Raw genomic sequence first — 12,136 nt, 5'->3', positions numbered from 1 at the left:
CTAGAAATGAGTTATTTTACGCGTGATTTTGCTACTGAGAGTGCATCTGCTTGTGCACATGGAAATATTTCAGACCATTTGGTAAAAACCTCTGTTGTCACTGAGCAGAATCGTTTCCCTTAACATTAATTTAGTTCAATGAAATCTACACAATAATGAAATAATGAAATCCAAACAAATATGTTGAAAAAGATACACTGGCTTAGGGAATTATCTTCGTTTTGGTCTTAGATTGCCCTGTGGAATGTATTTTGCACATATTTGACCTGCTAGACAAAACTTTATTCATTTATTTATTCTAAAAAAAAAATTCAATAATTAGTAAAACCATATGCTGTAAAAACCTTGTTCATTATTGCTTCCATCCCTCCTGTTGAGACATGACATGGTCCGTGGCTCAATACTGCAGCATATTTAAACAAATTCTTTGGCAGTATGGTTTTCCTTCCGGTCATTCATACGAGTCTATTGTAGATGGCAATTGAATAACATCTAATAATGCTAAAATATTTGTAGTTTATACATTTAGCTGTGGATGTCAACATACCTGTTTTTCCAATGCTGTGTTAACACATGTACAGTTGAGAAGGCATACTGACTGTCAGTGTAAACGTTAACAACCTTTTTGTTATTTAATTTACAAGCTTCAGTTAAAGCTACCAATTCGACTGCTTGAACAGAGTAATTTTTTGGTAGTGGTTGTTTTAAGAAAACTTCAGTTTCTGTTACTACTGCAAATCCTGTAGCATTTGTGCCATCAGGGTTTTTTTCTTGACCTGTTGAATAAATATAGTTATTTCTGCATTTTCATAACGTATATCAGTTAAGTCTGGCCTGGGTAAAACACTGATGGTTATTTCTGACATGCAATCATGAGGCTTTCCATCTGTGCAGTGTGGATGGATTAAGTGTAGCACATCTCTCGACAACAAGGTGTGGCTGTGAAAGAAGAACTGTTATGTAGGAGAGATGTCTGGTAAAGATATTTTGTTAAGTAACCATATCACAGCCACTGCATGAGGTACCTTAAGTGTTAATGGGTGAAATAACACCATTATTGTTGATGCCTGCACTGCCAATGGCTTCTGGCCATTGATTCAAAAGTACGATCTCGTCCCTTTTTCCCCCTTTCAGTGGACACTGGCCCCTAATTACCGCAATTCAGCAGGGGGTCTTTCATTAGGAGTACTGGACTCCCCCGTGCACGGTTTCAGCTCCGACCCTGGAAAGCGGAAAAAACGTTGAGATCTGGTTTGAGGACCCAATTGTTGAGAAAAGTCTCTCAATGAGACTCAGAGTTGCTGGAGTCAGTTAATGCAAATGTTTAATCTTGCAGCAAGTTCAAGAATGTGTGTGTGTATGGGTGTATGTGTGCGAACGTGTGTGAGTTTGTGTGTGTGAGAGTTTAAAGAACCTGTTATCCACAGGCAGGTCTTAACTAGTATGGCACAGGTCCAGCCTGTCTCATCTTTTTTGGAAGGTCCAGCGCTCGGCCGTAACCCTTCTGTCTGTTTGGACTCTCACATACATTCGGTTAATCATAGAAAAACGAGAACAAAACTTTTTAGCCCCTTAAATTCATAAAACAGACATGGTGCAGTTATTTCCATTCTAGAAAATAAGAGCAATCACCACCATTCCTATAAATTCTGGATATTCTAACAATCTGAATCTTTTTTAAATGTTCGATGAAGCCCTTTGCTGTTCTGTTTAGAGACTCAGCTGATCATAAACCAAGTTTTGCTCTTGAACCAAGCTTCTAAACTCTTCACCTTTTTCATTTCTCAGTTAGTATTCACTTTAAAACTGATTAAAAGAAAAATTAAATGAATGCCTATCAACAAATGTGGGATCTAAACTCTAGTGCTTTCTCTAAAATAATTTCCTTTCTCAATTCAGAAATGTGTGTGTGTAAGTCACAACACCCGTGACACCAAAACGGCTTTCTTTTCTCTCTTTTCTCTACACTCTGCACTGTGAGCACACACACCAAATCAGAAAGGCTTTTTTCTCTCTTTTCTACATTATGGACTGTGGGGACACAAAACTGCTCTCTCTCTTTTTTTTTTTGATTGTGTGCCAGGGCGTTGTCTCACGTATTAGATTATGCTTAAGATACGAATGGGTTTATCAGTCACATCAGAATCCATACATACTGATCCTCCCGTAATAAAATGGTCGGATCTTATCAAACACACTTTGTTTCTTGTGACAAGTCAGCGAAACAGCGTATACACGTCAAGACACTGAATCAAGTTTGCCACAAGAACTCATAAGTTTGGCAGTATTGCTCTGCCGTCAGCAATCATACACCCATTTTATTTTCATGAGACATGTGCAGGCACCTGTTCATCCACTGTTCTATCACTATGAATTAGTTTATCTATTATCAATAAGGATACTTCTACAACTACTATCAAAGTATGTCCGGACTTCTTATGTTGTCAGTTGCTATATATGAATAAGTGGGTTGCTACTGAAAAGCATTAAGCATGTCACACAGCCCAAACATATAACATTTCAGGACACACCACACAGTTAACAACCACAGTGAAGCGTGTCAAAGCCCAAACATGTAACATTCAACAGGACACTTACACAACACATTCAAATCAAACAGTCAGACAACATACAAGAACATATACCCCAGCCGGCATTGCTCCCTGCCTATTTTCCAACAACTCACTATGTGTGCGCACACCTTTATTCACAAACTCTTCAACTTATACTCTTTTACCGAAGCTGCTACAGCTCGATTGGCCAAATACCCTTAGATCCTATTTCGGTGAATTTGACATCTGCCTTGTATGTAACAGATTAGCGGTTTAGCAGTTTTAATTTAGTTTGAGTGAAGGAATTCATTTTATAGCAAAATCCGAAATCGTGAAGAACTCATGAAAGTAAGCTTATTCTCGGATTCCTGAAACTTTAGATTTGCTCTTTCTTTTACTGCAAAGTACAACGTTGAGCAGCACTAATGAGTTGTTTCTATTTTTGGCAGGCTTTACCTTTGCGGATGAAGCCCTTTCTGTCTGTGCAAAAGAAATCTTGTTACTGTGCAGAGTGACTTCTCTGAGTAGAGTCGCCTTACTTGTTGCGACTGTGCAGATGTTCGAAGCTGGAGTGCAAAGTTGTTGCTTGAATGGTGCTCGCTGGAGCGTGTGGTAGTGTAAAGTTATACCATTTAAAAGGGCTGAAGAGTGCTCAGTGCAGCGGGTGGGCGGAGGTGCAAAGTGACACTATGGCCATAAAAAGAACACCGCTACAAGTGCGCATTGTGCCAGGAAGGGCCCTCGGACGTGAACCAGTGGACAGTTATCGCTTCTCGGCCTTTTGGCTAAGATCAAGTGTAGTATCTGTTCTTATCAGTTTAATGTCTGATATGTCCTCTTTGCGATGACTACATATTAAATGGATTTTTATCAATAGGAGTTGAAAAAGGAGCTTGCTCCGTTCACTCCAAGCATCGACCCGGTACTGCAGTGCCGCTGGGAATGGTGCGCTCTCCTCTGCTCTTGTGAAAAAGCAAACAGCGGTGCAGGATGGAAGTTTCAGGGAGCCTAAGATGAAACTTTCTTTTAATCTGCTGAGAAAAAAGAGTGAATGCGAAGCAGACTTTAACACGGCTCTGGGAGCGAGCAGAGTGCGGGCTAACCGGGAGAATTGCTTGAAAGAAACGCGAAACCGAATGAGCAGTCAGAACAAAGCCTCAATACGGTGTTCCCGTGTTGTTTGTGGCTGCCTTGTCTTTTGCACAGAGTAAAAGACAAGGCAGCCATCGAATAGGGCCCGATTGTTCCTACTTGGTCAGCCGAGGAGCAAGGGGGGGGAGCAAGCGTCTCAACCAAGCAAAGCTCACCATGGGGAAGGTGGCTATGCCAACTAGCCTGATGCCCTGCTCCCGCAGTGATGGATAATCGTACACTGGTTTCTCTTCATAATGTACAAGTCTTTCGCCTTTTTACTAAAGACTTCCGTGGAGAGCAGCACTAATGAATTGTTTCTATTTTTGGCAGGCTTTACCTTTGCGGGTGAAGCCCTTTCTGTCTGTGCAAAAGAAATCTTGTTACTGTGCAGAGTGACTTCTCTGAGTAGAATCGCCTTACTTGTTGCGACTGTGCCGATGTTGCTTGAATGGTGCTCGCTGGAGCGTGCGGTAGTGTAAAGTTATACCATTTAAAAGGGTTGAAGAGTGCTCAGTGCAGCGGGTGGGCGGAGGTGCAAAGTGACACTATGGCCATAAAAAGAACACCGCTACAAGTGCGCATTGTGCCAGGAAGGGCCCTCGGACGTGAACCAGTGGACAGATATCGCTTCTCGGCCTTTTGGCTAAGATCAAGTGTAGTATCTGTACTTATCAGTTTAATATGTGATATGTCTATGCGGGGACTACATATTAAATGGATTTTTATCAATAGGAGTTGAAAAAGGAGCTTGCTCCGTTCACTCCAAGCATCGACCCGGTACTGCAGTGCCGCTGGGAACGGTGCGCTCTCCTCTGCTCTTGTGAAAAAGCAAACAGCGGTGCAGGATGGAAGTTTCTTTTAATCTGCTGAGAAAAGAGAGTGAATGCGAAGCAGACTTTAACACGGCTCTGGGAGCGAGCCGAGTGCGGGCTAACCAGGAGAATTGCTTGAAAGAAACGCGACAACGAATGAGCGGTCAGAACAAAGCCTCAATACGGTGTTCCTGTGGTGTTTTTATAAAATGCGGTGTAAAAAAAGGTGTGAATGCCCCATAGAAAACTAAAAGGTGGAGCGGAAGTGTTCGGCTGCAAGAAGGTGTGAATGTCCGACTATATTTGGTGAAAAGCAGGTGAAGCAAGGTCTGAATGCCCAACCTTACATCATCAAAAGCGAGATCAGAGGTTTTTGGCTGCAAGAAGGCCGTAGTTTGCCAAAAGCGGGTAAGGTGCGAATGATCGGCTAAATATCAACAAAAGTGGGGGCGGAGGTCTTCGGATGCAAGTGGGTGTGAATATCCCACCATACAAGTATGGTGGAGAGGAAGCTGTGAATGGCCGACCATAGTTTGCAAAAAGCGGGTGAGAAAAGGTGCGAATGTCCAATCATACATGATCAAAACAGGGAGCGGAGGTGTTTGGCTGCGACAAGGTGTGAATGTCCACCCATAATTAATGAAAAGCGGGCAACAAGTAGGTTCGAATGCCCGACCATACATCAACAAAAGCAGGAGTGGATGTGTTTGGCTACACGAAGGTTTGAATGTCCGAGCATAGTTTGTAAAAGGCGGGTAAGAAAAGGTGCGAATGCCCGACAAAGTATGATCAAAAGAGGGAGTGGAGGTTTTCGGCTACAAGAAGGTTTGAATGTACGACCATAGTTTGTAAAAAGCGGGTAAGAAAAGGTGCGAATGCCCGAACATACACCATCAAAAGAGGGAGCGGAGGTGTTCCGCTGAAAGACGGTGTGAATGTCCGACCATAGTTGGTAAAAAGCGGGTAAGAAAAGGTTCGAATGCCCGAATATATACCATCAAAAGCGGAAGCGGAGGTGTTCGGCTGTAAGAAGTTGTGAACGTCCGACCAAAGTTTGTAAAAAGCAGTTAAGAAAAGGTTCGAATATCCAACCAAACATAATCAAAAGTGGGAGCAGAGCTGTTCGACTGCAAGTAGGTGTGAATGTCCACCCATATTTCCTGAAAAATGGGTAAGAAAAGGTGCGAATGCCCAACCATACATCATCAAAAGAAGAAGTGGATGTGTTCTGCTACAAGAAGGTTTGAATGTCCGACCATAGTTTGTAAAAAGTGGGTAAGAAAAAGTTCGAATGCCCGAACATACACCATCAAAAGAGGGAGCGGAGGTGTTCCGCTGTAAGATGCTGCGAATGTCCAACCATAGTTGGTAAAAAGCGGGTAAGAAAAGGTTAAAAAACCCGACTGTACACAATCAATAGCGGAAGCGGAGTTGTTTGGCTACAAGAAGGTGTGAAAGTCCACCAATAATTACTGAAAAATGGGTAAGAAAAAGTGTGAATGCCCAACTATACATCATCAAAAGCAGAAGTGGATGTGTTCGGCCACAAGAAGGTTTGAATGTCCGACCATAGTTTGTAAAAGGCGGGTAAGAAAAGGTTCGAATGCCCGTACATACACAATCAAAAGAGGGAGCGGACGTGTTTCGCTGCAAGAAGGTGTGAATGTCCGAGCATAGTTTGTAAAAAGTGGGTAAGAAAATGTGCGAATGCCCGAACATACACCATCAAAAGAGGGAGCGGAGGTGTTCCGCTGAAAGACGGTGTGAATGTCCGACCATAGATGGTAAAAAGCGGGTAAGAAAAGGTTTGAATGCCCGAATATATACCATCAAAAGCGGAAGCGGAGGTGTTCGGCTGTAAGAAGTTGTGAACGTCCGACCAAAGTTTGTAAAAAGCAGTTAAGAAAAGGTTTGAATATCCAACCAAACATAATCAAAAGTGGGAGCAGAGCTGTTCGACTGCAAGTAGGTGTGAATGTCCACCCATAATTCCTGAAAAATGGGTAAGAAAAGGTGCGAATGCCCAACCATACATCATCAAAAGAAAAGTGGATGTGTTCTGCTACAAGAAGGTTTGAATGTCCGACCATAGTTTGTAAAAAGTGGGTAAGAAAAAGTTCGAATGCCCGAACATACATCATCAAAAGAGGGAGCGGAGGTGTTCCGCTGTAAGATGCTGCGAATGTCCGACCATAGTTGGTAAAAAGCGGGTAAGAAAAGGTTAAAAAACCCGACTGTACACAATCAATAGCGGAAGCGGAGTTGTTTGGCTACAAGAAGGTGTGAAAGTCCACCAATAATTACTGAAAAATGGGTAAGAAAAGGTGTGAATGTCCAACTATACATCATCAAAAGCAAAAGTGGATGTGTTCGGCCACAAGAAGGTTTGAATGTCAGACCATAGTTTGTAAAAGGCGGGTAAGAAAAGGTTCGAATGCCCGTACATACACAATCAAAAGAGGGAGCGGACGTGTTTCGCTGCAAGAAGGTGTGAATGTCCGACCATAGGTTGTAAAAAGTGGGTAAGAAAAGGTTCGAATGCCAGAACATACACCATCAAAAGAGGGAGCGGAGGTGTTCCGCTGTAAGAAGGTGTGAATGTCCGACCATAGTTGGTAAAAAGCGGGTAAGAAAAGGTTCGAATGCCAAAATATACACCATCAAAAGCGGAAGCTGAGGTGTTCGGCTGCAAGTAGGTGTGAATGTCAGATCATAATTTGCAAAAAGCTAATGAGAAAGGTGTGAATGACCGACAATAATTGCTGAAAAATGTGTTAGAAAAGGTAAGAATGCCGGACCATTCATCATCAAAAGGGGGAGAAGAGGTGTTCGGCTGCAAGAAGCTGTGAATGTCCAGCCATAATTACTCAAAAACGGGTACGAAAAGGTAGTATTGCCAGACCATAAATGATCAAAAAAGGGAGCGGAGGTTTTCCGCTGTAAGAAGGTGTGAATATCCGACCATAATTGGTAAAAAGCGGGTAAGAAAAGGTGCGAATGCCCGACAATGTATGATCAAAAGAGGGAACGGAGGTTTTCGGCTGCAAGAAGGTCTAAATGTCCAACCATAATTTGTAAAAACCGGGGAAGAAAAGGCTCGGAAGCCCAACTATACACCATCAAAAGCGGGAGCGGAGGTGTTCAGCTGCAAGAAGGTCTGATTGTCCATCAATAATTGCTAGAAAACATGAAAAAATTTTTTCGAATATCCAACCGCACATGATCATAAGTGGGAGAGGAGGTGTTCAGCTGCAAGAAGGTGTGAATGTCCACCCATAATTCCTCAAAAATGGGTAAAAAAAAAGGTGCGAATGCCCAACCATACATCATCAAAAGCAGGACTGGATGTGTTAGGCTACAAGAAGGTTTGAATGTCCGAGCATAGTTTGTAAAAAGCGGGTAAGAAAAGGTTCGAATGCCCGAACATACACCATCAAAAGAGGGAGCGGAGGTGTTCCGCCATAAGAAGGTGTGAATGTCCGACCGTAGTTGGTTAAAATACCCGACTGTACACAATCAATAGCGGGAGCGAATGTGTTCGGCTACAAGAAGGTGTGAATGGCCGACCATTTTTTGTAAATAGCGGGTAAGAAAAGGTGCGAATGCCCGACAATGTATGATCAAAAGAGGGAGCGGAGGTTTTCGGCTAAAAGAAGGTCTGAATGTCCAACCATAATTTGTAAAAACCGGGGAAGAAAAGGCTCGAAAGCCCGACTATACACCATCAAAAGCGGGAGCAGAGGGGTTCAGCTGCAAGGTCTGAATGTCCATCAATAATTGCTAGAAAACATGAAAGAAAATTTTCGAATATCAAACCGCACATGATCATATGCGGGAGAGGAGGTGTTCAGCTGCAAGAAGGTGTGAATGTCCACCCATAATTCCTGAAAAATGGGTAAAAAAAGGTGCGAATATCCAACCATACATCATCAAAATGATGTATGGTTGTGTGAATGTCAGATCATAATTTGCAAAAACCTGATTGTGTGCAGCTGAACACCTCTGCTCCCGCTTTTGATGGTGTATAGTCGGGCTTTCGAGGCTTTTCTTCAACGGTGTTTACAAATTATGGTTGGAAATTCAGACCTTCTTTTAGCCGAAAACCTCTGTTCCCTCTTTTGATCATACATTGTCGGGCATTTGCACCTTTTCTTACCCGCTTTTTACCAATTATGGTCGGATATTCACACCTTCTTACAGCGGAAAACCTCCGCTCCCTTTTTTGATCATTTATGGTCTGGCAATACTACCTTTTCTTACCCGTTTTTGAGTAATTATGGCTGGACATTCACACCTTCTTGCAGCGAAACACCTCCGCTCCCTCTTTTGATTGTGTATGTACGGGCATTCGAACCTTTTCTTACCCGCCTTTTACAAACTATGGTCGGACATTCAAACCTTCTTGTGGCCGAACACATCCACTTCTGCTTTTGATGATGTATAGTTGGGCATTCACACCTTTTCTTACCCATTTTTCAGTAATTATTGGTGGACTTTCACACCTTCTTGTAGCCGAACAACTCCGCTTCCGCTATTGATTGTGTACAGTCGGGTTTTTTAACCTTTTCTTACCCGCTTTTTACCAACTATGGTCGGACATTCGCAGCATCTTACAGCGGAACACCTCCGCTCCCTCTTTTGATGGTGTATGTTCGGGCATTCGAACTTTTTCTTACCCACTTTTCACAAACTATGGTCGGACATTCAAACCTTCTTGTGGCCGAACACATCCACTTCTGCTTTTGATGATGTATAGTTGGGCATTCACACCTTTTCTTACCCATTTTTCAGTAATTATTGGTGGACTTTCACACCTTCTTGTAGCCGAACAACTCCGCTTCCGCTATTGATTGTGTACAGTCGGGTTTTTTTAATCTTTTATTACCCGCTTTTTACCAACTATGGTCGGACATTCGCAGCATCTTACAGCGGAACACCTCCGCTCCCTCTTTTGATGGTGTATGTTCGGGCATTCGAACTTTTTCTTACCCACTTTTTACAAACTATGGTCGGACATTCAAACCTTCTTGTAGCAGAACACATCCACTTCTTCTTTTGATGATGTATGGTTGGGCATTCGCACCTTTTCTTACCCATTTTTCAGGAATTATGGGTGGACATTCACACCTACTTGCAGTCGAACAGCTCTGCTCCCACTTTTGATTATGTTTGGTTGGATATTCGAACCTTTTCTTAACTGCTTTTTACAAACTTTGGTCGGACATTCACAACTTCTTACAGCCGAACACCTCCGCTTCCGTTTTGATGGTATATATTCGGGCATTCGAACCTTTTCTTACCCGCTTTTTACCAACTATGGTCGGACATTCACACCGTCTTTCAGCGGAACACCTCCGCTCCCTCTTTTGATGGTGTATGTTCGGGCATTCGAACCTTTTCTTACCCGCTTTTTACAAACTATGCTCGGACATTCAAACCTTCTTGTAGCCGAACACATCCACTCCTGCTTTTGATGATGTATGGTTGGGCATTCGAACCTACTTGTTGCCCGCTTTTCATTAATTATGGGTGGACATTCACACCTTGTCGCAGCAAAACACCTCCGCTCCCTGTTTTGATCATGTATGGTTGGACATTCGCACCTTTTCTCACCCGCTTTTTGCAAACTATGGTCGGCCATTCACAGCTTCCTCTCCACCATACTTGTATGGTGGGATATTCACACCCACTTGCATCCGAAGACCTCCGCCCCCACTTTTGTTGATATTTAGCCGATCATTCGCACCTTACCCGCTTTTGGCAAACTATGGCCTTCTTGCAGCCAAAAACCTCTTATCTCGCTTTTGATGATGTAAGGTTGGGCATTCAGACCTTGCTTCACCTGCTTTTCACCAAATATAGTCGGACATTCACACCTTCTTGCAGCCGAACACTTCCGCTCCACCTTTTAGTTTTCTATGGGGCATTCACACCTTTTTTTACACCGCATTTTATAAAAACACCACAAGAACACCGTATTGAGATTTTGTTCTGACCGCTCATTCGGTGTCGCGTATCTTTCAAGCAATTCTCCTGGTTAGCCCGCACTCGGCTCGCTACCAGAGCCGTGTTAAAGTCTGCTTCGCATTCACTCTCTTTTCTCAGCAGATTAAAAGAAACTTCCATCCTGCACCGCTGTTTGCTTTTTCACAAGAGCAGAGGAGAGCGCACCGTTCCATTTTCAAATCCTATTGATAAAAATCCATTTAATATGTAGTCCTTGCATAGACATATCACATATTAAACTGATAAGTACAGATACTACACTTGATCTTAGCCAAAAGGCCGAGAAGCGATATCTGTCCACTGGTTCACGTCCGAGGGCCCTTCCTGGCACAATGCGCACTTGTAGCGGTGTTCGTTTTCTGGCCATAGTGTCACTTTGCACCTCCGCCCACCCGCTGCACTGAGCACTCTTCAACCCTTTTAAATGGTATAACTTTACACTACCGCACGCTCCAGCGAGCACCATTCAAGCAACATCGGCACAGTCGCAACAAGTAAGGCGACTCTACTCAGAGAAGTCACTCTGCACAGTAACAAGATTTCTTTTGCACAGACAGAAAGGGCTTCATCCGCAAAGGTAAAGCCTGCCAAAAATAGAAACAATTCATTAGTGCTGCTCTCCACGGAAGTCTTTAGTAAAAGGCGAAAGACTTGTACATTATGAAGAGAAACCAGTGTACGATTATCCATCACTGCGGGAGCAGGGCATCAGGCTAGTTGGCATAGCCACCTTCCCCATGGTGAGCTTTGCTTGGTTGAGACGCTTGCTCCCCCCCTTGCTCCTCGGCTGACCAAGTAGGAACAATCGGGCCCTATTCGATGGCTGCCTTGTCTTTTACTCTGTGCAAAAGACAAGGCAGCCACAAACAACACAGGAACACCGTATTGAGGCTTTGTTCTGACTGCTCATTCGGTGTCGCGTTTCTTTCAAGCAATTGTCCCGGTTAGCCCGCACTCGGCTCGCTCCCAGAGCCGTGTTAAAGTCTGCTTCGCATTCACTCTCTTTTCTCAGCAGATTAAAAGAAAGTTTCATCTTAGGCTCCCTGAAACTTCCATCCTGCACCGCTGTTTGCTTTTTCACAAGAGCAGAGGAGAGCGCACCGTTCCCAGCTGCACTGCAGTACCGGGTCGATGCTTGGAGTGAACGGAGCAAGCTCCTTTTTCAACTCCTATTGATAAAAATCCATTTAATATGTAGTCCTCGCATAGAGAACATATCAGACATTAAACTGATAAGAACAGATACTACACTTGATCTTAGCCAAAAGGCCGAGAAGCGATAACTGTCCACTGGTTCACGTCCGAGGGCCCTTCCTGGCACAATGCGCACTTGTAGCGGTGTTCTTTTTATGGCCATAGTGTCACTTTGCACCTCCGCCCACCCGCTGCACTGAGCACTCTTCAGCCCTTTTAAATGGTATAACTTTACACTACCACACGCTCCAGCGAGCACCATTCAAGCAACAACTTTGCACTCCAGCTTCGAACATCGGCACAGTCGCAACAAGTAAGGCGACTCTACTCAGAGAAGTCACTCTGCACAGTAACAAGATTTCTTTTGCACAGACAGAAAGGGCTTCATCCGCAAAGGTAAAGCCTGCCAAAAATAGAAACAACTCATTAGTGCTGCTC

General features: G+C 43.5%; 6 non-coding genes across 6 annotated transcripts; 3 read left to right on the top strand and 3 right to left on the bottom strand.

Moving 5' to 3' along the window:
* Window positions 1-3,317: 3,317 nt before the first annotated feature.
* On the top strand, window positions 3,318-3,508 carry LOC140280641 (U2 spliceosomal RNA). The gene has a single exon (XR_011909579.1). It is a non-coding gene; the product is annotated as a U2 spliceosomal RNA (small nuclear RNA).
* A 411-nt stretch (window positions 3,509-3,919) lies between these two features.
* LOC140280761 (U5 spliceosomal RNA) lies at window positions 3,920-4,034 on the top strand. The gene has a single exon (XR_011909689.1). It is a non-coding gene; the product is annotated as a U5 spliceosomal RNA (small nuclear RNA).
* A 275-nt stretch (window positions 4,035-4,309) lies between these two features.
* LOC140280816 (U2 spliceosomal RNA) lies at window positions 4,310-4,497 on the top strand. The gene has a single exon (XR_011909734.1). It is a non-coding gene; the product is annotated as a U2 spliceosomal RNA (small nuclear RNA).
* A 6,112-nt stretch (window positions 4,498-10,609) lies between these two features.
* LOC140280549 (U2 spliceosomal RNA) lies at window positions 10,610-10,795 on the bottom strand. Its single transcript, XR_011909502.1, has one exon. It is a non-coding gene; the product is annotated as a U2 spliceosomal RNA (small nuclear RNA).
* A 275-nt stretch (window positions 10,796-11,070) lies between these two features.
* On the bottom strand, window positions 11,071-11,184 carry LOC140280744 (U5 spliceosomal RNA). The gene has a single exon (XR_011909673.1). It is a non-coding gene; the product is annotated as a U5 spliceosomal RNA (small nuclear RNA).
* A 410-nt stretch (window positions 11,185-11,594) lies between these two features.
* Window positions 11,595-11,785, bottom strand: LOC140280446 (U2 spliceosomal RNA). Its single transcript, XR_011909413.1, has one exon. It is a non-coding gene; the product is annotated as a U2 spliceosomal RNA (small nuclear RNA).
* Window positions 11,786-12,136: the final 351 nt, after the last annotated feature.

The sequence above is a fragment of the Leuresthes tenuis genome, unplaced genomic scaffold (genome assembly GCF_036924035.1).
Source record: "Leuresthes tenuis unplaced genomic scaffold, fLeuTen1.0.hap1 SCAF_21, whole genome shotgun sequence".
Lineage (NCBI taxonomy): Eukaryota > Metazoa > Chordata > Actinopteri > Atheriniformes > Atherinopsidae > Leuresthes > Leuresthes tenuis.
Note: the sequence above shows the minus strand (reverse complement) of the source record. Positions and strands in the feature narration are given on the sequence as shown.